Source organism: Anabrus simplex, chromosome X (assembly GCF_040414725.1).
Source record: "Anabrus simplex isolate iqAnaSimp1 chromosome X, ASM4041472v1, whole genome shotgun sequence".
NCBI classification, from domain to species: Eukaryota; Metazoa; Arthropoda; class Insecta; order Orthoptera; family Tettigoniidae; genus Anabrus; species Anabrus simplex.
The window spans coordinates 174,036,005-174,063,149 of record NC_090279.1 but is presented as its reverse complement, the minus strand read 5'-3'; the positions used below and the strand labels follow the sequence as shown (position 1 = coordinate 174,063,149).

The 27,145-nt window shown below is 38.4% G+C and overlaps 1 long non-coding RNA gene across 1 annotated transcript; it reads right to left on the bottom strand.

Annotated features, from left to right (window-relative positions):
• Window positions 1-505: 505 nt before the first annotated feature.
• On the bottom strand, window positions 506-24,793 carry LOC136885902 (uncharacterized). The gene is made up of 4 exons (XR_011019036.1): window positions 24,721-24,793; window positions 17,623-17,655; window positions 5,731-5,748; window positions 506-718 (listed from the first exon to the last, which is right to left on the bottom strand). It is a non-coding gene; the product is annotated as an uncharacterized lncRNA (long non-coding RNA).
• Window positions 24,794-27,145: the final 2,352 nt, after the last annotated feature.

Genomic DNA, 27,145 nt, shown 5'->3' with positions numbered 1-27,145 from the left:
AATGGTAAAGGAAGACTTACAGATAAAAACATCGATGAACTCCGGCATTATTAAGGAATGGCAATAAGAAACAATACGTTTGAAAAGAGGAGTGTGTTATTAAACTAATGATTCTGCTGATCAACATTTTACTGCAAAACGCGGTGTTAGAGCTGTTTTCGCTGTACGCCTTAACCTATATCTTAGTAAGAGGTACCGCCCGATAGTCCGGTATTTTCGGTAATCCGGCACCGGGCCGGTCCCGAACGCGCTGGACTATCGGACTTCTTCTGTATGTAAGAAAGAGACAGCGAAAACTGTAATCAAACTTCAGTGGCAGCTGTAGCTCATCGAAGGTTTGTGTCATTGCATTCAAGAGCCGCAATGCAGACAAGGGAACTGGCTAACATTAAATGTACTGTACATGTTCCAAGCGCTCGCTTTATCACGTGTCCTGCCAACACTGTTGTATTAGGTGAACAAGGAGAATAGGGTAATTATATGATCATGTATATATAGTGTTAACTTTTAGTTTATTCTTTGAAGATGTGCTAAATTTTCTTTTATTATTGAAGAGTTATACAAGAAGTGTTTTCCTTCAGTGCGAATATTCAACGTAAATCATGATGTTCATAGGTATAGAAAGTTCAACGAAGTTCGTCGCTCATTCCTTGGACAATTCTGTTTATTTCAAGAGTACTGGTTCAATTCCGTTTCGTCGAGAACCTCCTTATTTCCACTGGAAAGGAGAGAAAATGAACAATGATAACAGTAATAAATAAATAAATAAATAAATAAATAAATAAATAAATAAATAAATAAATAAATAAATAAATAAATAAATAAATAAATAAATTCATTAATTAATAGTAGGGCGTGCAGTAGGCATATATTAAAACCAACACCTCATTTAATGGATGTAAATCACAGTAAAATCCAGGAGTGGGCCAATACTTCGCAATGTGTTGTTTGAGTCATCAGTCCATAGACTGGTTTGATGCAGCTCTCCACGCCACCCTATCCTGTGCTAACCTTTTCATTTCTACGTAACTATTGCATCCTACATCTGCTCTAATCTGTTTGTCACATTCATACCTTGGTCTACCAATACCGTTCTTGCCACCTACACTTCCTTCAAAAACCAACTGAACAAGTCCTGGGTGTCTTAAGATGTGTCCTATCATTCTATCTCTTCTTCTCGTCAAATTTAGCCAAATCGATCTCCTCTCACCAATTCGATTCAGTATCTCTTCATTCGTTATTCGATCTATCCATCTCACCTTCAGCATTCTTCTGTAACACCACATTTCAAAAGCTTCTATTCTCTTTCTTTCTGAGCTAGTTATCGTCCATGTTTCACTTCCATACAATGCCACGCTCCACACAAAAGTCTTCAAAAACATCTTTCTAATTCCGATATCAATGTTTGAAGTGAGCAAATTTCTTTTCTTAAGAAAGCTCTTCCTTGCTTGTGCTAGTCTGCATTTTATGTCCTCCTTACTTCTGCCATCGTTGGTTATTTTACTACCCAAGTAACAATATTCATCTACTTCCTTTAAGACATCGTTTCCTAATCTAATATTTCCTACATCACCTGCCTTCGTTCGACTGCACTCCATTACTTTTGTTTTGGACTTATTTATTTTCATCTTGTACTCCTTACCTAAGACTTCATCCATACCATTCAGCAACTTCTCGAGATCTTCTGCAGTCTCAGATAAAATAACAATATCATCGGCAAATCTCAAGGTTTTGATTTCCTCTCCTTGGACTGTGATTCCCTTTCCAAATTTCTCTTTGATTTCCTTTACTGCCTGTTCTATGTAAACATTGAAAAGGAGAGGGGACAAACTGCAGCCTTGCCTCACTCCTTCGCAATAAGAGTACAGTAATACACTAGGTATATTAGTCAACACTGGACATTGTTCACTTATATGTTACTGTGGTTTGTGTTGTAGTTTTTTAATAACTTTTTAGTGCAAAAAGAGTCAAAGAAAGGTAAATGTTTATTCGGATGACGGGTTGAAATATGTGTTCGTGAATTTGGGGGGCTTTTTCAAGGTCTTTTTCTCATTTATTGTCCAGATGAATTTACAGCTATGGAGAAGGTAGGATAAAATCGAAGGAAAGTATTTCTATTATACCAGAGAAGAAAACAGCATACTGCTTTGACGGGTAGGTGTGAAAGCGGTCGACTTTATTACTTTGCTTTTGTCTCAGGACAGAACACAGCATTCGGAGCGGTCATGACCGGCAATTTAACTCAGGTCACGTTGTGAAATGTGTCTCGCCGCTAACAGCGGTGTGAGGTGACCACTGAAGGAGGAGATATTAACATAGACTTTATGGGAAAATCAATTGGTTAAAGACAGCAATGTGTTTTCTTTTCGCGGGGACCAAAGTAGTAAGTTTTAGTATGCGTTACATTTCTATGAATATATTGCGTTAAATAAGCTAAAAACCTCCATTTTCCTTGAGATCCATATCTATACAGTGTTTAAGTGTTTATATACTTTTTTTTGCTAGGGGCTTCACGTCGCACCGACACAGATAGGTGTTATGGCGACGATGGGATAGGAAAGGCCTAGGAGTTGGAAGGAAGCGGCCGTGGCCTTAATTAAGGTACAGCCCCAGCATTTGCCTGGTGTGAAAATGGAAACCACGGAAAACCATCTTCAGGGCTGCCGATAGTGGGATTCGAACCTACTATCTCCCGGATGCAAGCTCACAGCCGCGCGCCTCTACGCGCACGGCCAAAGTGTTTATATATACAGTACTAGCCGCACTTAAGCGACTGCAGCTATCGAGCTCGGTGAAGTAATTTTTAAAATCGATTCAGTAGTTTTTGAGTCTATCCGTTACAAACAAATATGCAAATTTTTTCCTCTTTATAATATTAGTATAGAAGTATAGATTACATCCCTAAACGTACGGTTGCCGTCAGGAAGGGCATCCAGCCGTAAAAGAGGGTCAAATCCTCATTCACACGCTTTTTTATTCTTTTCAACCCCTTAAGTGCATTTTCCAAAAAGAGTGAGTTCATTTCTAAAGAGATTCCAAGTACCAATTTGAAAGTCTGTAACATCTTCATTTTTTGAGATATATGTATCCTCATATAAATAATTCACCTCCTTCCTCACTTCTTTTTACACACACCCCCCTTAAGTGGATTTTGTGAAAACGAATATTTGTGTTCATTTATTTTTAAAGGGGATTCGAAATATAAATTTTCATGTCTGTAACATGTTAAGTTTTCGTGATTTGTTGTAGATAATTTCGCTGCTGTAGAATCCTGAAGCTGACGTTGCTATGGTTACGGCAGTTCATTACTTAATCCGATTCCTAGAGGAGGGGTAGTGTGGAGCCAATATCTCCGTAACGATTAGTTTTAGGACCCGTAGGGCTTACCGAGTTTTGTTCTTCGCGTCAAGAGGATTAAATTGAGCTTTGTCTCGTCCTTATACTACAAATTCGATATTTTGCCTATATTAGCCTATTATTTTTATATCTTCCCCCGTGCCCACCCCCCACCTCGAATTGTTTTGAAAATAAAATACAGCCCATGTTATTCACTCGCAATGTAGCTTTCTACAGGTGAAGTAATTTTTAAAATCGGTTCAGTAGTTTTTGAGCCTATTCGTTAAAAACAAACAAATTTTTCCTCTTTATAATATTACTATAGATATAGATATTGTTAATAGCATAAAGCGACATAAACTACATTGGTAGTGATGTTCAGCATACAAAAATTAGCTTTTGTATTGTTCATTTCATTGGCCGTGCTCAAGGTCGGACGATTCCGTTCCAATATTATAACTCCCTTACATGTGAACAAAAAGGAGATGTAAACACTGTCTGAATCGGTAGCTAAATTCCTTGAGAATAGAACTCAATGTATTAGAGTAGGTGAAGCTTTATTTGATCCTGCAATGGCAAAAGGAGGTAAGGGGTGAGTATCATTAGGGCAGTGTAATTGGACCTTTATGTTAAGTATATAAATGATACGAGTAAAACAGTGGTGTTATAATGTAAGAGTAATAAATAAGGCACAGGATTGTGGGCAACTGCAAAAGAACCTAGACAACCAAAGGGTGTGTTTCGGACTGCCAGTGGGTATGTGCGTGTAATGAAGTTGGTACACGAATAAGCTTGAGTATTCGGTCGCACAAGAGAAATTAGGGATTGGAATAATTTACACGGTGAGATACACCATTAATTTCCAACCACTTTGAAATTATGTAAGAAAAGGCTATGTAAATGCATAAATACAAACATGCTTAAGCATATGTGAAGGCAGCACAGGAAAAATAACAATTATTCAAAGCTGAGTATCCTGTTGCACTTATTATTATTATTATTATTATTATTATTATTATTATTATTATTATTATTATTATTATTATTATTATTATTATTATTATTATTATTATTATTGTTTTCGAATAGGTCTACTATGGACCACGTTAAGTATCATTCATTTACGGTTCTTCCTCTTTCGATCGGCCCAGTACTTCTTCATCCTTTCGGAGTGGGCTTCTTTACGTTCTCGTGACCAGTTGTTGCCGGTCCGTTTTTTGCTACTTTGGTCTTTGAATCCCTTAATTTTGTTGATGATTTTTCTGTATTCCTGTCTGTTGTATACTGCCTGCTGTGATATATTATTTTCCTCCATATCCTCCTTGACCCCTTTAAGCCAGCTAGTTTGTGTCTTCCTGTTCTCCATGTATTCCAGAATTCGCTTGGCTGTTCTCTCTGGTGGCATTCTTTTAATGTGTCCGAAGAAGCAGAGTCTTCTCTTCTTGAAGGATGTTGTGATTTTTTCGGTCCTTTTGTATAGTTCCTCATTTGGTCGCAGTCTAAATTCTTGACCCACTTTCCTGGGCCCTAGTATCTTCCTCAAGATCTTCCTTTCTGTCTTTTCAATGTTTTCTAGTAAGCCCTTCCTGTTCAGTGGAATACATTCGATCGCATATAGACTTTCTGGTTTGATGACAGTGTTGTAATGTCTGATTTTTGCAGTGAATGAAACTGATTTTTTATTGTAGACATTTCGACATAACTGGTACGCTGCTTCCATCTTTCTCATATATATTCTAGGCCCATGAACTTGTATAAACACCGTTATGGCCAGGTAAATTGTGCGCCATAAGCATTGAGTACAGCTGAACTTTCCATGGTACTTGATCTTATAACATTGTCATTCGGGCACTTGCGGAATGTACCTGGTTGGTTAGTATTCGTTTCCCCAGTATTCCCACCAATCCTTAAGTTCTGAAGCTGCTGCGCCTCAGAGGACACCACAACTCTGGTTTTTTTTTTTGTTTTTTTTTTCTATTGGCTTTACGTCGCACTGACACAGATAGGTCTTATGGCGACGATGGGACCGGAAAGGGCTAGGAGTGGGAAGGAAGCGGCCGTGGCCTTAATTAAGGTACAGCCCCAGCATTTGCCTGGTGTGAAAATGGGAAACCACGGAAAACCATCTTCAGGGCTGCCGATAGTGGGATTCGAACCTACTATCTCCCGGATGCAAGCTCACAGCCGCGCGCCTCTACTCTGGTTTTACTACAATCTAAGTACTAACACGAATTTAACCCCCTGTCCTTTTTTTTTATAAGGAACAGTATTTTAAAAACATTCTGATTCCATTCTGAGTTTGTTTTCTTGGGTATCATGTCCTAATTTATGAGAAAAGCAAAAAGCACTGTGTGTAGCCTGTGATTTTTACTGTAATTGGTATAGTGTACTTACGTCAAGATCTGCTGTTATCTGAAACAATAAAGAAAGAAATATACTTACAACTCTTTGTACTGACGGTGGGCTGGAAAATACACTGTCAAACCATAAAAAACTAGCACATGTCTAGAAGTGCAAATAAGTAGTGGCTAAAGTTGCAAAATAAGAACAGGCCAGAAGTCTGTCACCTTAGTTTTTCGAAATATATATATATATAATCGCACAATACGTTCATGAACGCAGGATGTTGTATATGTTGTGTCAGGAACAAGTGAACGTATAAATACAATGTTTGTTGTGGGTAATGACATGGGAGGTGAATTAGATTTTGATGGTAGTTAAATTTAATTCTGGATAAATAGCAAGGGCACATGTGTGTGAAGACCACAGTAAATTAGTAGAAAATAACTACTTTTGATATAATAATTTGGTCAGATATAATTATTTCAGGTCGACAAAATTATCATGTGCTATGAACTAACATCGCAGATGGTTTTTAACTTATTAGTTACTGGTTATACTTCATTTTATGACAGTTTATTCCTTTTAATGTCTTTTTTACAGCAAATTCACTCCAAGCTAGGGGCAAATACAGTAGAGACAATACGCGATACTTAACGAATTTCGCTTTGCTAAAATGGGAGACAATTCGACGGTGGCGCTCCTAGTGACTTGACCTGAACAAATCGCGCTAAATTCAAATATCAATGGAAATGTATATACGGAAATGGATAAATAAATTACGTCTAGAAAGAAAGTGGTATTGAGATAAAGCAATTCTGGATAAATGAATGAAGAATGAATTAAAAGGTTATTATTCAAAGACTGAAATTAGACACATAAACAAGATATGAAAAGGGCTGCTGTGAAATGGCTTGATCTTTCATTTATGCATTACTTTTTTAGCTTTAGCTTTCCTGTCGGAACTTTTACGGTTGGATTTGTCTTTGTTCTCATTTAAAAAACATTGTATGATGACATTAAGACACTTGTCAATAAAAATATCGGCACATTCCTTACATACATGATGCAATGAATTAACATTTAAAAGCTGGACAATTTTCCCTTTAACATGAAGCCTACTAACAGAAAGAAAATCTATAATATTCCGGCTTTAATCTGAGAAGAGGAATTAAAGAAAGAAAAGTATGAAAATGTTGTCGATAGTGATGCTTTAAGGAATATTTACGTACAATTAGAGTAAAAATGTAACATACCCTTGGCTCTATAGTCGAGGATTTTTAAAGTCGCTGGCCCGGAAATGATCTGAACAGATCTTATAATTCTCATACAAGCGTAACGTCCCTTCTTTCTTGTACACTTTATCCAAATAACTTCTGTGACATTTCAAAACCCACAGATCACACCTACAACAACACATCGGTATTGAAGGTTAACTGCTGCACTATACAATAAAATATGCGTATTACACTTTATGCCAGTTAAAATATGGTTCGAGCAGGTCAGAAGATTATGAAGTACTATAAAAATCTCTGTCACTGGAAGAATATATTTGCAACACAATATTACTTCATGTTCTTGTCACGAGGGAACCTGAAGAACGACCACGCATTTTTCTCTACTTCGTAATTACTGCAGCCAAACACAGCACATACCTTTCCCCTCATGTTGAGAGGAGATATCAAGCAATGACACACGATACTATTTAATTATATCAACTCACTGAAAACGCATAAATAACACCAAAAACTTCACACAAAAATACACGTGCTCTTATGAGAGAATCAGTACTGTTCAGGTCTATCCGCTAGAGTGAGCTCCAATAGCTGTCCCTCGATATCTCGCTCAGTGTCGCGTATTGTCTCTACTGTATTTGCTAGGTGTAAACTTTGAAACTACTCCTGTGATGTGAATATATTTTTATAGATACTACTCAGAGCATATAATCGTGATATATGGTAAAATAATTATTGTCAAGAAAATTTCAAATATTGTTATTGAAACTTTCGTAAATTTTTTCGGAAATTGTATTGCTCGTATTTCCATAAATTAAGAACTATATTCATTATTATAGTCCATTTCTAAGAAAGTTGGGCACTAAAACGGCGCTCTCAATTTCATTTGTATGTGATTATTCTACTGAGGCATTAAAATTATTTTTCTAGAAAATACACGCTTACAGGATAGCAATATAAAGCAAAGGATATAAGTCCAGTATCTCAGCATCTACTAATGGTTAGTCTACACTAAAGTTAATAAAAATGTTAACAAAACAACGTTAATAAACAATGTTAACGAAAACATTTCTCAATATGTTAATAAACTATTGTTAACAAACTTCTTTAACATTGTGTCCACACCAAAATCTGTTTTTAAGGTTACAATGGATAGGATCAGGAAGAAGGAAATACTTTGTCGGTGCGACGTAAAGCAAATAGAAAAAAGAACTTTAAATTAGTGATGCAGCAGGCTTTCAAAACTTTCTGAGAATGCCCTCAAATGACTTTCAGTTCTTGTTGACAGTAACTGGGCCTGAAATTGCAAGAAATGATACAACTTATCGGAATGCCATCTCCTTTAATATTAGGCTAGCTATAACTTTAAGATTCCTTAGCAACTGGTGACTCCTACACTTCACTTATGTATGTGTATGGTGTATCAAGTGTTCGTCTTGGGTGTATACGAGTTGCTTGCGATTCGATTTTGAGTATTCCGCGCTACGAATTTGCGTTCTAATTGCGTTTTTGCGCATGTGCGAACCGAAATGTTAACGAAAACAAGAAATGTTAATGAAAAGTTTCATTCACAGAAGTTAAAGAAATTTTGTTTATCAACATGCTCAAAAAGTTAATGAACAATGTAATTTCGCACACCGTTTTGGTGTGAGATGTCTTAATTGTGAACTCCAATAGCTCTTTATTTATGAATAATAGGCCATGAAATATTCAATGGAATTTCAGGACGTTTCAATTGACAAATTTGAAATTTTCCCACAAAAAATCGTTTACCAAATATCATGATTGAAGTCTACTTTGTACCTACATGCTGTGGGTAGTAGCTGTCAAAATATCATTCATGTCCCACATAAGGAGCTTCCGAGTTCACCCTTCTGAGAGCTCGGAGTGAATCTCCAGCCTTTAAAAACTAAGCAAGCAGTAAACTGCCAAGAAAAAATCTGTGAAATATAACTAGCAATTAATGAACCAGTAACGCTCTACAATGTTTATTGATTGCACATGATAATATTCGTTCACCTAGAATAAGTGTTTCTGTCCAAAGTATGATGTCAAAAATAGTGATTGTATTCTACTCTACTGTGGTCTTCAAAGACATGTGAACGTACAGGCCCATACGGTCATTCTTCTTTGAGCAAATATACACAGAAGATTAAATAGCAGTGTTGGAAAAAAACCAATTAGTGTAAAAATGAATGGGAAACAGGAGAAGTGCCTAAGATAAGCAAATGAGATTGTAATACTTGCTGATAGCGCAAACATAATGAAGAGTGTATTGGCCGAAATGTATCCTCTAGATTCAAAACCCCCAAAAACCATTTTTTTTTTTTACATTGAGGTAAGCATAGCAGTAGATTTCCAAGGATGAGTTCGATCGGTCGGTGAACTTCTGAGTCTCTAAACTCGCTAAGTTACATAGAACGAGCTACTTGGAAAATCACTGTTAAATTCAAAATCCTCTATATCCACCACCAGTTACTTTCAAAAGCCTCTATGTGTATCAACCAATGAGAAATTCCAGATATATTGAGGAATAAGAATGACGTCACTTGTCTAGCAGTGCAGCCAACTCTTGCGATCTTCTCTTAACTACAGATTTTCGTATACTATTGGACCAGAATGAAGACAAAACAGTATGATTGTCAGAGGATAATTGAACGTATTTACGGGGATTTTGATTGAAGTAAAACGCTTAATCACTGGAGAAAGGACAAGTTGTGCGTTCTTTCTACCTCGGACAGGAGAATTCTAAAGCAGTATGTTGGCAATATGCGTTACTCTGATAGTAGGTGGCTTCCTAGTGCATTAAGGGGAAAGCGATTTGTTGTCCATTTCCTTGGCATCATTTATTGAAAAATGAGGGATGAAACTTTTCTTGTTGCTAAAGCAACTCCAGGAAGAGGGCGAAAAAGGTTGTAGCAGGTGGATACTTGGAAAAGGTCTAGGGAAAAGCGAGAAAGGTGAATAATGTTTAGCGATTAAAGTATTATTGAAGTGCTAATAGTTACATTGTTAACTGTGATTTAGAAGTTTGTATTCATGATTACTAGGCCAAGAATGCAAAACAGTTGTATAAAATGTGATTCAGTGATCTTATATTGTTTAACATCATTTTCGTGGTAAAAGATGAAGTAAAGTGAGTTAGTTTCAAAGTGCTCCATATCCAGTAGTATTCACGATTATGAGTTTCAAAATCCCCTATGTTAGTATTTGAGATTCAAAACCCCCTACGTTCATATTTAACATTGATTTTACTGCATATCAATATCTCTTAATGTATTTTATATTACTTATAATTGCTTCTGGACCCTCCTTGCATGTTTAGATAACATAAATTGTTCAATACCATTTCAAGAATAACCTGTCAAAGAAAAAGTCACTTCCTGAACAATTTATAGAAGTGGATATAGAGGATTTTGAATCTAGAGGATTCAAATCCTCTCTAAGTAGAACCGCATACTAAACACTAAGGCAATTGTTATAAGAAAGGGAACGAAAATACCTGGGGCTAAAACAAAATCCAGAAGCGCGAAAATTAAACATCTTAGCGAACATTATTAACACGGAAGCATTGTCACCAGTGACAACTGCAGTATACAAGAGATGATAAAAAGAACAGACATGGCTAAGAAAATCTTCAAAAGCAAGGAAAAAAACTACAAATCAGCAAGTACATAAACACTGCAACCTGGTAGACATTTGTGTAGACCTTCGTTTAGAGTGTACTTACGTGCGGATGACCGGAGAAACATGGAAGACAGCAATTGGAAACACCAGAGATATGAAAATGAACAGAGAAATGTGGACAAAGATCAAAAATACCACCCAGTTTCTCCAAGAAATAGATAGTAAGAAAGTAAGCTCGTGTTCTGATCCCGAGGTGGTGCAGAATTTTCAGGCACACCCCAAATTCAGGTGAGCCGCATGTACCATTATAAACACATACCAGCCCTCCTGCCATTCTTAAATCTCTGGAAGTACCGGAAATCGAACCCGGGACCCCGAGGACGGCAGCTATTAGTGCCAACCGTTACGCCACGGAGGCGGTCAGAAAGAGATTAATGAAGGTGAATCTTGCTTTCACGGAATGGCTCTGATCACCCATGTTCGTATTTTCTCTGAAAGAGACACATCTTGTCACTGGCAAAAAAGAAATAAAGACTCTCTACGCCTTATCGCATTTTTGACATTCGTTAAAATTTTCAAACACACCATGTATGTATCTAAATTCCTAATGCACACTTTGAGAACTTATAAGAACGCACAGTAGGTACTATTCTGAATAGGAACTTTTGTTACAAAACATAACATTTTGCGTCTTAGGCTTCGATCACATTGGAGGCACGCTTGTGGAAGTAATTGGGTGGCGCGCGCGTGCGCAAGCGTGCACATATAAACAAAATCTGCAGGAGAGTGACAGAAACAAGTGATGACTTGTCCATCGCCGCTCACACTGCCCGCCACAAGCAAGTGGACGCTTGCGCAAGCTTGATCCGACTCCACTTCGAAACAAAAAGATCTCAGTTGATTTCTGACCATCGAGGCTTCTCTTCAGGTGATACACACTTTCGGAAATTAGATTGCCTCTTTATTCTAGGTGTGCTTTTTCCCAGTACATAGTAGAAAGTGCCTGGTATCATTCTGAAGTATTCAAAAAACCTTATCAGGCTGTCTAAGCAAATCGTTGAATATTCATGCATACTCTCCATCTTCCTTTCCTTTGTATTATTATTATTATTGATTATATACAGTCGTATCAGCACACACTTTATTAAAACATAACCGGTTTTCGGACACTAAGGTCCTTCATCAGTGTTAAAATTTAAATTTAATTTCACATAAGTGTGTCGTCAAAATGAGTTAAAATGAGTTTAAATTGTAGCCCTGTTGACATCAACTGTAAAATAAGAAAAAGAAAACAAGTGTAAAATTATGAAATTAATACATATTAAATTACAATGTTGTTGTAAAAGGTACGGACATACCATAGGAAAGGCTGGCTTTTCCTCATGCTCAAGCTGTTGGTCGAGTACTAACAAACGTTCAGCTTTAACTAAGGAACCGCGCTGCAAGCACATGATGTTACGTCACCTCAAGGTTTCGTTGGAAGCACCTGATCTTACGTCAACTCAAGATTGTAAACAAGATGTTGCTTGCGACAGTTTCATTTAAAATTTTATCTGGTTCCCTTGTCTGCGCCAAGAATATCTCAAAGTTTTCACGTGTATTTAATTCAAAGCCATAATTACCCTTAAAAATGAACTTCATGTCCTTTTCGATCCCTAAAAGGCTCTGGTTGTTGTTGTAAATGTGTTCCGCAAAAGCTGAATATTTGCTGTGCTTTATTGCCTTGAAATGTTCTTGATATCTTTGATTTAAGGTTCGCTTACTGAAATTAATGCATCTTCCGAACATTTGAGCAAAATGAATGCTATTAGTGTGCTGATTTCGAATATCCAGTTGCTGCATTTGACATGTATTCATATGTGGAATTTCTCAACTTCGTATGTTCTGACACGTGGGTTCGAATCCCCGTCAGGAAGTCGTAAAATTTAAGAAATGAGATTTCCACTTCCGGAGGTGCACATGGCCCTGAGGTTCACTCAGCCTGGGGGCAAAGGTGGCCGGGCGTAGAGCTAACCACTCTAAACCACCATGTGCCGAGGTTACGGATAGTAGAAGCCTTTACCTTGCACCCCTCCGAGGGCCTTCATGGCCTGTACGGAGTTGACTGCTTTTTTTAAATGTTCTGACATAGTGGAAGATTTCAGATCATGTTTAAGATGGGAATTTTTGGAGGGAAAAGAATTTGATTGCATTCAAATGATGAACATTGCATTGCTACACTGATAAGAGAGTTTAGAGATGTATGGTTTAGAGCATTTAAATATCGTGTTACAGTGTACTGAAAGCAAAGGTGAAGGCAATGAAAAATGAGAAAAATTAATTCTTCTATAATTTTGAAAGAAAATGTAAATTAATAACCACGCGTTGTTTAAAACAAGACATCGCTAGTAAGCAATGATACTTTAAGACGCTATTCCTATGAGAATAAAATGAAGTGAAGGTAATGAGAAGCCTGTATTAAAATTTGGTGGCGATGATTATTAATATAACATTTTTATTCACAGAAATAAGACGAATATTTAAGCCAGGATATTAGAATGATTGATAATCAATTAAGATAAATTAGGCTGATATAATTTGTTGAAATAATGAATTCTTAATTGATTACTGTGATAATAAACACTGATACTTAACTATTCACGTAAATATAAGAAATATTAGAATGTTTAATTGATAATCATGTAAAATAAAAATAAATAAGAAATAGGCAATAGTATTTAATTAATTAATTAATTAATTAATTAATTAATTAAAATGAATTTACTGACTATATTAAAAATTCATGTATGTTATAAATATGAGTTATCGTTAACGACGATTTATTTAATGTACAATTTTGTAAATAAGTGAACTTCATTGATAATATCAGACAGATAAATTTAAATTATCACATACTTCATTTCAAATGTAGGAATGATTCCATGGAAAAATCAAAGATTTAATTTGTTTTTTTAATTACCGCTTTAGTCAAGCATCATGCTGTAATGATTTTAAATCATTATGTTTGAAAATGCTAACGAATTTGTATGAAAATCTGGCGCAAACTTAATCTGTTATTTAGGTAATTATCCAGCTAATGTCATTATAATTTGAATTCGAGTTCGTAATATGTCACATGGAAATTCAAGGGGAAGGGAATCGTCGACGACATAAATGAAAAATTTGTGCAAGTGAGATTTCAGAGACAAAAAAAGTAATTAACAGCCATTAATTTGTAATTAAGGAATGGTATTGCTTTGTGATTTAATAAATGTAAATTTTGTGTGGATTCATGTGTCAATTGCCACGTGCTTATCTTTATACTCCCCTAATGCCAAAAATGTATGTCTCTAATAAATGCCCTATAATATATTTGCAACATTATGCTTCAGTTCTTAACCTAGTTTCTTGGGTGTCATACCTTAACTTACGGGAATAGCGCTCTGTTTAGTCTACAGTACGATTTTTATTGCAATAGTTGTATTATACTTGGATAGCCATTACCATAAGCATCCACAGACTCTTGCTGAAACAGTAAAGAAACAAACATTTTATTTATACATTTCGTACTGACGGTGGGTTGTAAGATTCTCTTTCAAAATATAAAAATGGTAGCAACTGACTTGAATGACAGATGATTTGTTCTGAATGCGTACAAACAACAGAAAAGTAAAACTAAAGAGATCTGATGCAATGAACGTACCAAAACAAGGAAAGTCCGGCAAGCTTTCACCTTTCTTTATATATATATATATAATATAAAATAAAAGCTGTGTCTGTACTGTACCAGTAACGCGCGGTACATGCCGTATTTTTTTAGCTAAAGGATATTTAATCATCACGCAAAACATTTACTGCGAGCTTGGTTTGTTTACGTAGCCGGCCCCGTGGTGTAGGGGTAGCGTGCCTGCCTCTCACCCGGAGGTCCCGGGTTCGATTCCCGGCGAGGTCAGGGATTTTTACCTGGACCTGTGGGCTGGTTCGGGGTCCACTCAGCCTACGTTATTAGAATTGAGGAGCTATCTGACGGTGAGATAGCGGCCCCGGTCTAGCAAGCGAAGAATAATGGCCGAGAGCACTCCTCGTAATCTTCGGGATGAGCAGCGGTCACTTGGTAAGCCAAGGCCCTTCAAGGGCTGTAGTGCCATAGGGTTTGGTTTGTTTACGCTCGGCGGAGCGAACCAGCCTGAAGCAGCTACAGCTGTACGAGTGACGTGAATGCAGGAGCAAGATAGGCTACCCGCCTGTTCTGCCACGTGGTGCCCGGCATGGACTGGCGTCTTCTAGAAGAAACGTCACACCTTTCTGAATGTTCGACTTGGACATTTTCAAAACTCCTGTAATAATAATCGTATCATCTCGAGAGATACGTCATTTTGTAGAGGATCATGTAAACGTCTCCAATAATCAGTTTCAAGTAAATCCATCGACGGATTCTCGAGTTATTCCACTTCATAGAAATCACGATATCTGATGACGTAGGAGCACAAATCATATGTAAGACGGGCTCGCTTGACCCTAAATCAGTCAGTCATAACTGGGAGTCCGGTCTGACTCACCACTCGAACCTTTACTCTGTTCGTCGAGACAAAGTGCTGACCGAAATTTATCTTCGAATTCTGCATGTCTTTACAGTGGACTTAGTTTCTGTCAATTGATTTGAACTTAGAATTGGTGCGCATGTTGAAACTCCGATATGTGACAAGTCTTACAGAAGACTTAGGTTCTGACAGTCGATTGAAACTTAGAATTTGTGCTCGTGTGGAAACATCGATATACGACAAGTGTTTATAATTGTAGCACATAGTTTCTTACCACTTCAGAAATCCTGTATCGTGTACACAGTAACATGGAAATGCACTTTTTAATTTTCCGTCATATCTGTCTGTCTGTCTGTTTGTACGTATGTATGTGCGGGCATTACGCGAAAATGGCTGAAGTGAATGTAGTGAAAATTGGTATGTAAAGTCGGGAAATGATGCACTACAATTTAGGATACAAATAATGTTATTCATGCTGAGTGAAATGGTAATTTAGGGGAAGGCCTAAAATGTAATTCTCAAATATTTATGTAATTAGTGGTCCTGTCGATAAATATTACATAACTACAGTCACATATAATTAAATTTCTGATCATTTATGTCTTACACATTTTTACCGCACCAACTTCTATGGTCACACCTAAGAATGGACCCGAAAAGGATAACTAAAAGAATCTTCGACTATTTATGCAATAAGAAAACCAAGCCGAACTGGTTTAAGGAAACTTATAAGGACTTACAAGAGTACCAAATTACAGAAGAGATGCTTGTAGATGGAACTACGAAGAAAATAATCAAAGATAAAATAAAGAGGTTTCAGGACAGGGTGAAGCACAAACGACTATACAGAATTTATGAAGAAGAGAGGAAGGCAAAATCTGAAAGGATGAAAAAGTGTTGGGAGGACAGGAAAACACGACTCACTAACCACTGATTGAGCTATCGTACCACAAAGTGGGTGAAACGGACAAGAAGGAGAAAATGAATGGGGAACAAGAGAATTGCCTAAGATAAGCAAATGAAATTGTAATAGTTGCTGACAAGGCAAAGGCAACGAAGGGAGTATTGGGTGAAATCCGCTCTAAGTGGAGTAAACACTAAAGCAATGTTATATGTATCCCAAGTAAAAATCGGCAATGCTAGAAATGAACACGTTAGCGAACATTATTAGCTCGGAAGCGCCTTCGCCACTGACAACAGAACTATCCATTATGTGAGAAAAAGAAAGCCTTCAGAAGCGAGGAAACATCTACGAAGTGCAAATACCTAAAGACTGAAACAAGTAGACATTTGCAGCGTACTTCCGTATGGATGTTAAAGCTGCACAATGGGGAAACACAGAAGACGGCAACTGGAAGCAATAGAGATATGGATTTAGAAAAGAATAACGAAGCTATTTGGACACAAATCAAAAGGATCACCCAGCTTCTTCAAGAAATAGGTGAATAAAGTTGATTCTTGCTTTAAGGGAATGGCTCTGAGGAATAACGGTCTTCTAAAACGGATATATCACTGCTACAAATAAACAGTTTCTATACCTTTCAGGAATATCCTCTGTGGCATTCGTTAAAATTATTTCAGGTATGGCCTAAAATTCCTATTACACCCTTTAAAGGCTTATAGGAAGACCGAGTAGATACTACATTGACCACGAACACTTACCAGAAAAGATACCATTTCGCCGCTACAAAAGAATCACCACCACCCTTCTAAATATCCCCCGTCCTCAGTCTCAGTGAGTACAGCAGACAACTTCTGATGTCATGTATCTGCTCCCCGTCCTGGAGGGAGACGAAGATCCGCCTGTGTGGGTGTGACAGCGGTGAATGTTGGAGTAACAGGTGTCTCTCAGTGAGTGTGCCGGAGTATTACACGCCCTGTGTGGGTTGTGGCAGAGGTGAATGTTGGAGTAACAGGTGTTTCTCAGTGAGTGTGACGGAGTATTACACGCCCAGTGTGGGTTGTGACAGAGGCGAATGTTGGAGTAACAGGTGTTTCTCAGTGAGTGTGCCGGAGTATTACACGCCCTGTGTTGGTTGTGACAGAGGCGAATGTTGGAGTAACAGGTGTTTCTCAGTGAGTGTGCCGGAGTATTACACGCCCTGCGTGGGTTGTGACAGAGGTGAATGTTGGAGTAACAGGTGTTTCTCAGTGAGTGTGCCGGAGTATTACACGCTCTGTGTGGGTTGTGACAGCGGTGAATGTTGGAGTAACAGGTGCTTCTCAGTGAGTGTGCCAGAGTACAGTGAGTGTTATCCACGTAGATATGTTTTGTAACTGGACGCAGGACTGCACATGCACGGTGCAGACGGGATATATTTAAACACGTAGTGTTTTTTCCTTGAAATGGGACCAGTACGTTTCTGGACATAGTTCATATTTAATCAAATATCTACTGAACCCCGCTAAAAGTTCTCAAAGAGGTAGATTCACATTTTATATGCATTTTAATTTGTGTGTATAAGTTGATCTCATGTATTGGTAACATTCTGTTTCATTGTGTGTCATAGGCTAACGTTTGAGAACTGTGTCGATTTCTGTCATAATTGATGAACTGTACTTACCGGCTTTGCATAACTCTGCTGCGTGGCAACTGCCTGAAATAACAAAACAAAGAATTATTTGTAGTATTTGTAATATTTTTGCACTGACAAGTTACTAAAAATTCTCTTTGAAACCAGGAAATAAAGAGAGGACTTGCTGAAAAAACAGACGATTAAGTCAGAATCTGTTCAAACTAGCAAACTGGATCTGAAGTGATCGGCAGCAAAGCAGATGGAAAGATTTCGAAATATTGCGACTAATGGTCACAAAGATTTAATATTCATGAAATAAAATACTCATTCGTCGGACTATGTACTCACACTTAGTTCTTACCTGATTACTTACATATACAATATTTGATGGGCGCCAGCTACAACTCAATGCAGCAATAATAGAATGAGAGGCTTGAATATCTCTAGGGTGTGAGGTAATAAGCTTACTTAGACAGCATAACATTATATGTTCTATGAAAAGTAGATTGTCGTTTTGTTTCCCCATTAAATTTGAAATAAAACCACAAATTGGTATTGCACAAGATATATTGTTTAAATTTTGGTCTTAAAATTATAAGAATTGCTTCGATAAAAACTGATGAGAATATAAAATTATGACATTATAACTGAAAGAAACTAGGCATTAAATTGAAATTCCTCTTGACCGGACATTAAAAATTTGTACAAGAAATTTATCCCTCTCTGGTTCACTTTATAGTACCTTTAACACTTTGAATGTGATTACGACGTATTCCTTTGAGTTGGTGTCATCTGTAGGCATCTCAAGCCGAATTTGGTGACCTATCTTTTTTATTTCACTGACGAGATATAGCATGGCTTGAAATTAGATTCATACTCCGAACATTTAATCCATATGGTGACTGACTACTAAGTATCCATGTGACTCCTGCTTCTCCATCTCACGGACTGACTACTACCATCTCAGTAGTACTCCATATGGCAAGGTTCGGTATCCAAATGACTTCATGGCAAGTCTGTCCATTCATCTCCTTCCACTCAACTGCTTCCAACTAACTGATCGACTGAGACCTCTCCATCCAAATGACTCACGCTATAATAATGCTTATATAGGCATAGCGATGATGTCACGCCCACCAAACACAAAGTGTTACATACTATGGTGAAATAGCCTAAACCACTCTTGGTGTTTCCTAAAAAGGAAGTCATCGCTAAAAGTACACAATGACAGAGCGATGACTCGACATTTACGCTAGCAGTATTACAACATGTGTTGCAATGTCAAAAGTTACTTCACACAATGTATCCACATCTGATAATATTCAGCAACTCTCACTTTACTTGTCTTTAATGTTAATCTACACACATATATATACGTAACAAATTAACTACAATCAAGTAAGCGATAATTAATTAATACATAGCGAAATCAGATTACTGAATTGAACAATAATAATACAGACATAATAATACAGATATAATAATAATAATAATAATAATAATAATAATAATAATAATAATAATAATAATAATAATAATACAGAGAAATATTTGTAACGGGATTTGAACCGTTACAATGTGTAAGTCAGTGCCATTGCCGCTTTCCTTCTCCTAACTTACTCTGTATGTATATATACGTGCTGTAAGTATTTTATTTGGTCCGCCTCTGTGGTGTAATGGTTAGTGTGATTAGCTGCCACCCCCGGAGGCCCGGGTTCGATTCCCGGCTCTGCCACGAAATTTGAAAAGTAGTACGAGGGCTGGATACCATACAACCTGGACTACATTTACATTTACAAAATTTTTATTTCCGTTTTGAATTTTGAGTGAACTCGCCTCTCGATCATAGACTGCGTGTTCTTACCTCTCGGTTGTCATTGCTTCTCGCAACAAAGTCTTTCTTATAATTAATGAAGTTAAACACCTTTCTCGTTCCTGAGCAGGCATCGGTATGTTAGCAATAACACATTCAGACGTACAGGTCAGTGGAGCGTGTGACTTTCTTATTTTCCAGAGAGCTACCTGCTACACTTCTTGGTCACAGTTTGCTTGTGACCGAGACTGTGACTACGCAGTAGGCCTCTACCTCAAGAAATATAGCCAACAGCATCTTTTGGAATAGCAGTATTTATTATTATTATTATTATTATTATTATTATTATTATTATTATTATTATTATTATTATTATATAATTCACAATTTTATAATTGGGTTTATGAACTTCTTCGGTACAATGTGCATGGAAGAAGTACTATTTAGTACATACGCAGATTCATACATATCCGTATACACTTACATTGTTGACAAATAAATTTGACATATATTTATAATATATCGATGGCCTAGACTGAATACCTCGTATCTCAAAACGTTCTTCTTAACCATTATTTCCCCTAAGACTGGTCACGCCTCCCAGCCACATTTGGGTATGCAGTCCATCAGAACAATGTTCGTTGGGTTTATTTTCCTATGTTGGTGCGTAAAGGAAAATGAACCTTATAAAAATTATACTCTAGGAGTTAGTAAATAAGTCACGCAGACATACTTTCCTATAGTACGGTACGGTAAGGTTTATTTTTCTTCACACGTCGGCATAGGAAAAAAGAACACAACGAACATTGTTCTGATGGACTGCATATTCATGCGTGGCTGGGAGGCGTGACCAGTCTTAAGGGAAATAATGGATAGGAAGAACTTTGTGAGATACGAGGTTTTCATTCTAGGCCATCGATATTTACTATACATAAATGGTCAAAATTATTAGTGGTCGATTTTCATTAGCCCTCTGTATATGGTGGATGGTTCATACCAATAAACTTCCTCACTATATGGCAAGTGGCCAGGATTGCTGCTTTCTGTAATTCTCTGTAAGTGAGAGGGTGGAGATTAAGGGCTCCAATGCTCCTGTGTAGTGTCTGTGGTATAGTAACATTACATCCAATCACTACTGGAATTATGATAACATTGTTGAGTTTCCGCATGGTTTTTATCTCTGTGGCCAGATCTGTGTATTTGCAAATCTTCTCTGTATGTGTTGATTGGAGATTGTGAGTATTAGGGCATACTATATCCATTATGAAGCAGATTTTCTTGTTTTTATCTACAAACGTTATATCTGGTCTATTGCGGGTAATAGTTTTATCAGTAATGATACTTCAATCCCAGTAAATTTTGTAATTTTCACTTTCCAAGAGTGATTGGGGTTTTGTACTCCCAATATTATTATTATTATTATTATTGTTATTATTATTATTATTATTATTATTATTATTATTATTATTATTATTATTATTATTATTATTATTATTATTATTATTATGTCTGATCAGATAGAATAAAGAAATACTCGAAGAACGGAAAATAAAAAAACATAAAACATCATAGAAGACCGGACAGAAATTGACTACAGAGCTGCAATGCGGCCGTAAAAGCACAACAACAACAACAACAACAATAATAATAATAATAATAATAATAATACTGAAATTGCTTTATGTCGCGCCGACACAGATAGGTCTTATGGCGACGATGGGAGAGGAGAGACATAGGAGTGGGAAGGAAGTGGCCTTGTTCATTAATTAATGAAGAACCTTAGCATTTGCCTGGTGTGAAAATAAGAAAACACGGAAAAGGATCTTCAGGGTTGCCGACAGTGGGGTTCGAACCCACTACCTTCCGGATGCAAGCTCACAGCCGCGCAGCCCTAACCACCCGGCCAACTCACCCGCCATTATTAGTCTACTATTAGTAATATGAGCCGGTATTTGAATTTTTTAATGCGATTTGTTTCTAATTGCATCGTTTTTGGTTATAAGGGGAGGAGGATGCGCTCTGTCAATTTTCTCTGGCTCTTTGGGGATAACAAAACGCAATTTGCTTCTAGATTCGGCTGCGTTAAATTCGATGCCTTCCCTTTAATTAATATATTAAATTCAATTAGCTGCTGATGGTTCTGTTTCTGTGAGGTTATTAGCCTGGCAGCTGGGCAGATCCTCAAATATCTCCTCTTAAGGGTATGCGGTTATGAGGTATACAAGGCACGATAAGGTGTAAGAGTGTCCCATTGCTCTCCTCACTTAATCAGAAAGTGCTATTGCAGCACGAGTGCGTAGTTCTCCTCATGACCACCCCTACCTGAAAAACCTTCATACTGTCAGAGTCATAACCAGGACATAACTAAAACACACGATTGTATGAGTTAAATAGTTTTCTAAGTATCGACAGACTCTTCAGTGTTTGAACGCTCAAAATCTTCGTGCAGTAATACGGCACTCGTTAACTAGCCGCTAGGGGATTTCATACATCAATGAAAATTATCGACTCGCCAGAATTCCTACTGGCAGTGCTCATGAATATAATTATATATAATAAGAGTTTTGTCTGTACAAAGAATGGTATTTCTGCGTCGGTCATGTCCACAGTAACAAGAAAATGCACCTTTTAATTTTCCTTCATGTCTGTCTGTCTGTCTGTCTGTCTGTCTGTCTGTCTGTCTGTCTGTCTGTCTGTCTGTCTGTCTGTCTGTCTGTCTGTACGGATATATGTACGCGCATCTTGAGAAAATGGCTCAAGAGAATTTGAAGAAAATCGTTATGTATAATCGCAAAATTAGGCTCTACAATCTGGTCCATATATAATTTTAATCAGACTGAGTGAAATTATTAGAGGAAGGCCTATAATTGAATTCCCAAATACAACCTGTGACAATAAAGTTCGGTGAATGAAGTCAGAACGGTCGATCCGGCAACACTGGCGATACGCAACGCTGCAGGTTTTGACCACCTGCTCCCAATGTTGTTCAGATGAGCATCGTGTGTGTGCCGTGTAAGACCTGTTTGTCAAAATGCGTGTTTAGTGCGTTGGTTCTGAACTGTGAACAGGAACATTAACGACCAAAAGATCAATGTACAGTTTTGTTTTAAGCTTGGCAAGACACCGAAAGAAATCAAGAAATCAAGCACTGTCCTTGAGGTCTGTGTACAAGTGGTTCGCCCGTTTTCGAGGAGGCCGGGAAAGTGTTTCTGGCAACCCCCGTAGTGGAAGACCAGCGACCGCTGTCAGTGGCGAAAACATTGAGAAGGTGAGGAGAACAATCACGAAAGATGGGCGATTAAGTGTGCGCATAATAGCGGATGAACTGCGGATTAACCGTGAATCCGTGCGACAAATTGTTACCCAGAAGTAAGGGAAGAGGAAAACGTCTTCTCGTCCTGTGCCACATCACTTGACTGACGATCAGAAGCAGGCACGTTTATAAGCTTCACAGGATTTTGTCGAAACGGCGGATGCGACACGAAATTTCTTGAACTGTATTGTCACTGAGGATGAAACCTGGTGTCTCAGGTACGACCTGAGGGAACGACATAGAATGCTGCACGGTACATTGAAATTTTGACCCGTTTCATGAAACGTCTACGCCGTGTACGTACTACCCCAGTACGCACAACAAGGTTCATGTTCTTTTCTCGATGATAACGCTCGCCCACACACAGGCAATATCGTCAAACAGTTCATGACAAAAATGGGGGTGGTGCAACTTGAACATCCCCCATACTCGCCAGATCTCAATCCTCCAGACTTCTTCCTACTCCTACGACTGAAACTAGCTTTAAAAGGAAAGAGATTTGACGATATTCCTGACATCCAACGAAACGTGACGAGTCTTTTGAACACCCTCCTAAAGGAAGCCTTCTTGCAAAGTTTCCAGGACATGTATCGCCGATCTCAGCAGTGCATAGTTATGGGAGGGGACTATTTCGAAGGGCAGTAATGTCACTGTCGTGCATTGTTCATGTATGTTGATAGTACAGGACTATTCACCGAACTTTATGGTCATAGGCGGGTATCTATATTATTAATGACCCTATTAATAATACTACATTAATTATATAGATTTAAATTTTCTACCACTTATGTCATATACATATTTACCGTTTCAGCGATTTTTGTTACTAAGTCCATATTAACGCCGAACCATGAGAAAATGAGAGAACAGTATTTAACGAAAATGGGTATGTTAAGTCAGGGCATTATGCACTGCAGTGTAGGCTATTAATAATTATATTCACGCTCGCTGAAATGGTAGTTTAGGGGAAAGAACCTAAAATTTAACTTTTAAATATATTTGTTATTGATCGCATCGAACATTACTATATAACAAGAGTTAAAAAGAATAAAATTTCTGATCATTTATGACTTATACAGTTTTACCGTACGACAATGGTAGTAAAATTCATGAATTTAGCCTTTTGTTGCGTAGTCCATATCAACACCGAGCATCTCTGTTCATTCGTGTTATATAGCGACGGTTTTGTCATGATTATGTTTAGGTGTAAAACTGCTTGGTCATCGGTCCATATCGACAAGGACAATTGCGAATACGATTATAAAATGTGAGAAGAAATCGCAGAGGAACCGCCGCTTCAGAAACAAGACACGAGGGAGTCTTGAATGAAGAACGGATTCACTTTGAATTAGAAGCCCTAATGTCATGGAGTCGTAAGAAAACGAAATGTAAAGGCCTAAAATATCGAAAGCCGGCCCCGTGATGTAGGTATAGTGTGCCTGTCCCTTAGTCGGATGCCCCGGGTTTGATACCCGGCAAAGTCAGGGATTTTTACCTGGATCTGAGGGCTGGTTCGAGGTCGACTTAACCTATGTGATTAGAATTGAGGAGCTATCTGACGGTGAGATAGCGGCTCCGGTCTAGAAGGCCAAGAATAACGGCCGAGAAGATTCGTCGTGCTCACCACACAAACCTCGTAACCTGCAGGCCTTCGAGCTGAGCAGCGGTCAGTTGGTAGGCCAGGGCCCTTCAGGGCTCTAGTTGCATGGGGTTAGGGGTAGAATATCGAAATCTCATAAAACTGATCAATACTATTAGATTGAGCATTGTTTGGTGAGTTGTGATTTGTCCCTTCTGCTTCCACTCATCGCCGACAGATGTCATTTCTGATCCGTCCCGAGTAAAACAACATATTGGCCGAAATGAGCTTGGGGGTTAGATAACTTTGCACATGCTCTATGATTGCCGCGTCAGTGGACGGTTCTACAGTTAGTGTAGTATAAAGTTATGAAAAGTGGTCAAAAAAATTGAAGGAAAAAACCAAGTATTTGGAAGCAAAGAACTAAGTTAAAAATCTTACCAGCACGAGTAGTAGGACACAGAAGGCAACGATGATCCTCATACTGATACAAGGCGTATTCTGACCATGTTTGGTGCTCCCCCTGATTAATATATACCTGAAGGCGTATTGCAACGTCAGGTATGTTATCGAGTCCGTGCAGTGTTAATAGGAGGCGCACATGCAAATATGACGCTTGCACGTGTAGTTCATTTTCTTCCCTCTCAGTTTAATTGGCACGTGGAGATTTCTAACTTGGATATGTCCCTGCACTGGGGTTCTGTCTAGAAGTAGTGTCGTCAGCTTTCCAAGGCCATTGAAACCACGCCAACCGCTGGTCCTCGTCTGTGTACAACTTGTTTCTATAAGAAGGCAATTTCTCAGTTAAAGGTTGTTTATACGTTGATATCAGAGGCTTAGTTCAATTCCAGACGACAACGAATTTCTTATCAAATTGTTTCTCGCAAAGAAAACACTCCATTGTGGACGGAGGAAAATTATTGAGAACTCGCACCGGGCATGGGAAAGCGATCAGTGTGTTGTACGACGAACGGTGCGAAATAGCATTCATTCCCAAGTAGCCACCTCGGTGAACCGCGAACATTTCACGTCGCTCCGTTTATGATGGCTACGACTGAAAATCGTTGACGACTCAGACGCGAAGTGAAGCCCGAGCGTATATATCCACTGCATGGCGATGCAGATTATGCGTGTCCTTTTGTTTGTTCGCTCCGTTCAAAACACCGGTGATACAACCAAACTTTCGACGTGAGATGTCCATCGTGCGGTATCCCTCATTCCTGAATTCGATACCCGAGTCAATACAGAACTAGATGGAGCGGAAGAAGGGCGTGTTTGCAATGATCGTCAATTACGATGGGGAGAGGGGGCGGAATCAAATATAAACGGGCTTTTATTTATTTAAATTCATTCATATATATATTCATTGAAATTTTTCTGAAGACATGGAGCAAGGCTCTCTGCGAAACGTAGGAATTTCACCTTATTTTCTTGACACAGCATAAGCTCAAAAACCTGTACCATGTGTATAATGTAATGGTATTATTTTCTTCCTAGAATATTGCATAACGAATGTTTCATGAAAGACGTGCAAACAGACAGGAATAGGGGCTTGTTCTACTCAACTCACCCAGATAGGAAGCCTGGGGTTTGAGAATCCAGCTTAAGGATCTAGCACTTACTGTTTACTGGGTTATTTGTAGCTAATTTTACATGCTCGTAAGGGAGACGTGCAGTCTAATGAAAATAGGTCACCTACCTTCGTTGTTCAAAGGTAGTTACCATAACTTTCGAGTCATTTATCTCTCTAGCTGATGAGACTCAATACTCTTCCCTAAAAAGATGGCGGTCTGTCGATGGATCCACATTTACAACCAGTAAGACTCATTGTCGTCCCATGCAAACCGGTGACCACAAATGGAGCCACAATCAATGCAGAGTCCTTGAAGACACGTTGCAGAAGCTGAGGCGCACCATAAAGTGAAAACGTCCGGGGCAACTTATCGAACAACTTGACAATGCCCGCCCTCACACTCTGTGTGATGAATAATCTTAAGACAATTGGGTGGAAAACTCGGTACAGCCTAGATTCCATGAGTTTTTAACGGCTTTATGGAGCTGAAGGGAGATATTTATAGATATCGGTTTGCATCTGATGACAAACGTGTGCGGGTGGACAGAGCTGTGTTTCTACTGACAGCGCTCCACCGACCATCTCGTCACGCTGTGGCACAAACGTCCTAAACTATGAGGTACAAAGTATTCTCCTCTATTATTGGGCGGAGGACTGGCTCTTGTACATTTAACCAAGACCGACTACAATATATCAGACCGTAATATCAAAACCAAGATGGTGGACGTCGTGGGCGCAGTAGCTGCCGACTGATGAAGGTTAGGGTAGCACGCAATAACTTCATTTCGACGATAAACCAACTCACGATTTTCGGAGATGTCGGAATTTAGTCCCAAAGGAGTTCTTTTACCTGCCAGTAAATTTACCGACACGAGGCTGACGTATTTGAGCACCTTCAAATACTACCGGACTGAGCCGGGATCAAACCCGCCAAGTTGGGGTCAGAAGGCCAGAGCTTCACCCACCTGAGCCACTCAGCCCGGCGTCACATAAATCTTTTTTTTGCTAAGGGCTTTACGTCGCGCCGACACAGATAGGACTTATGGCGACGATGAGATAGGAAAGGCCTAGGAGTTGGAAGGAAGCGGCCGTGGCCTTAATTAAGGTACAGCCGCAGCATTTGCCTGATGTGAAAATGGGAAACCACGGAAAACCATTTTCAGGGCTGCCGATAGTGGGATTCGAACCTACTATCTCCCGGATGCAAGCTCACAGCTCACATTAAATTACTTGTGTTGATACCACTGAAAGAGCTACACAATATCTGGTTCAATCCGCCAGAAATTAAGAAAA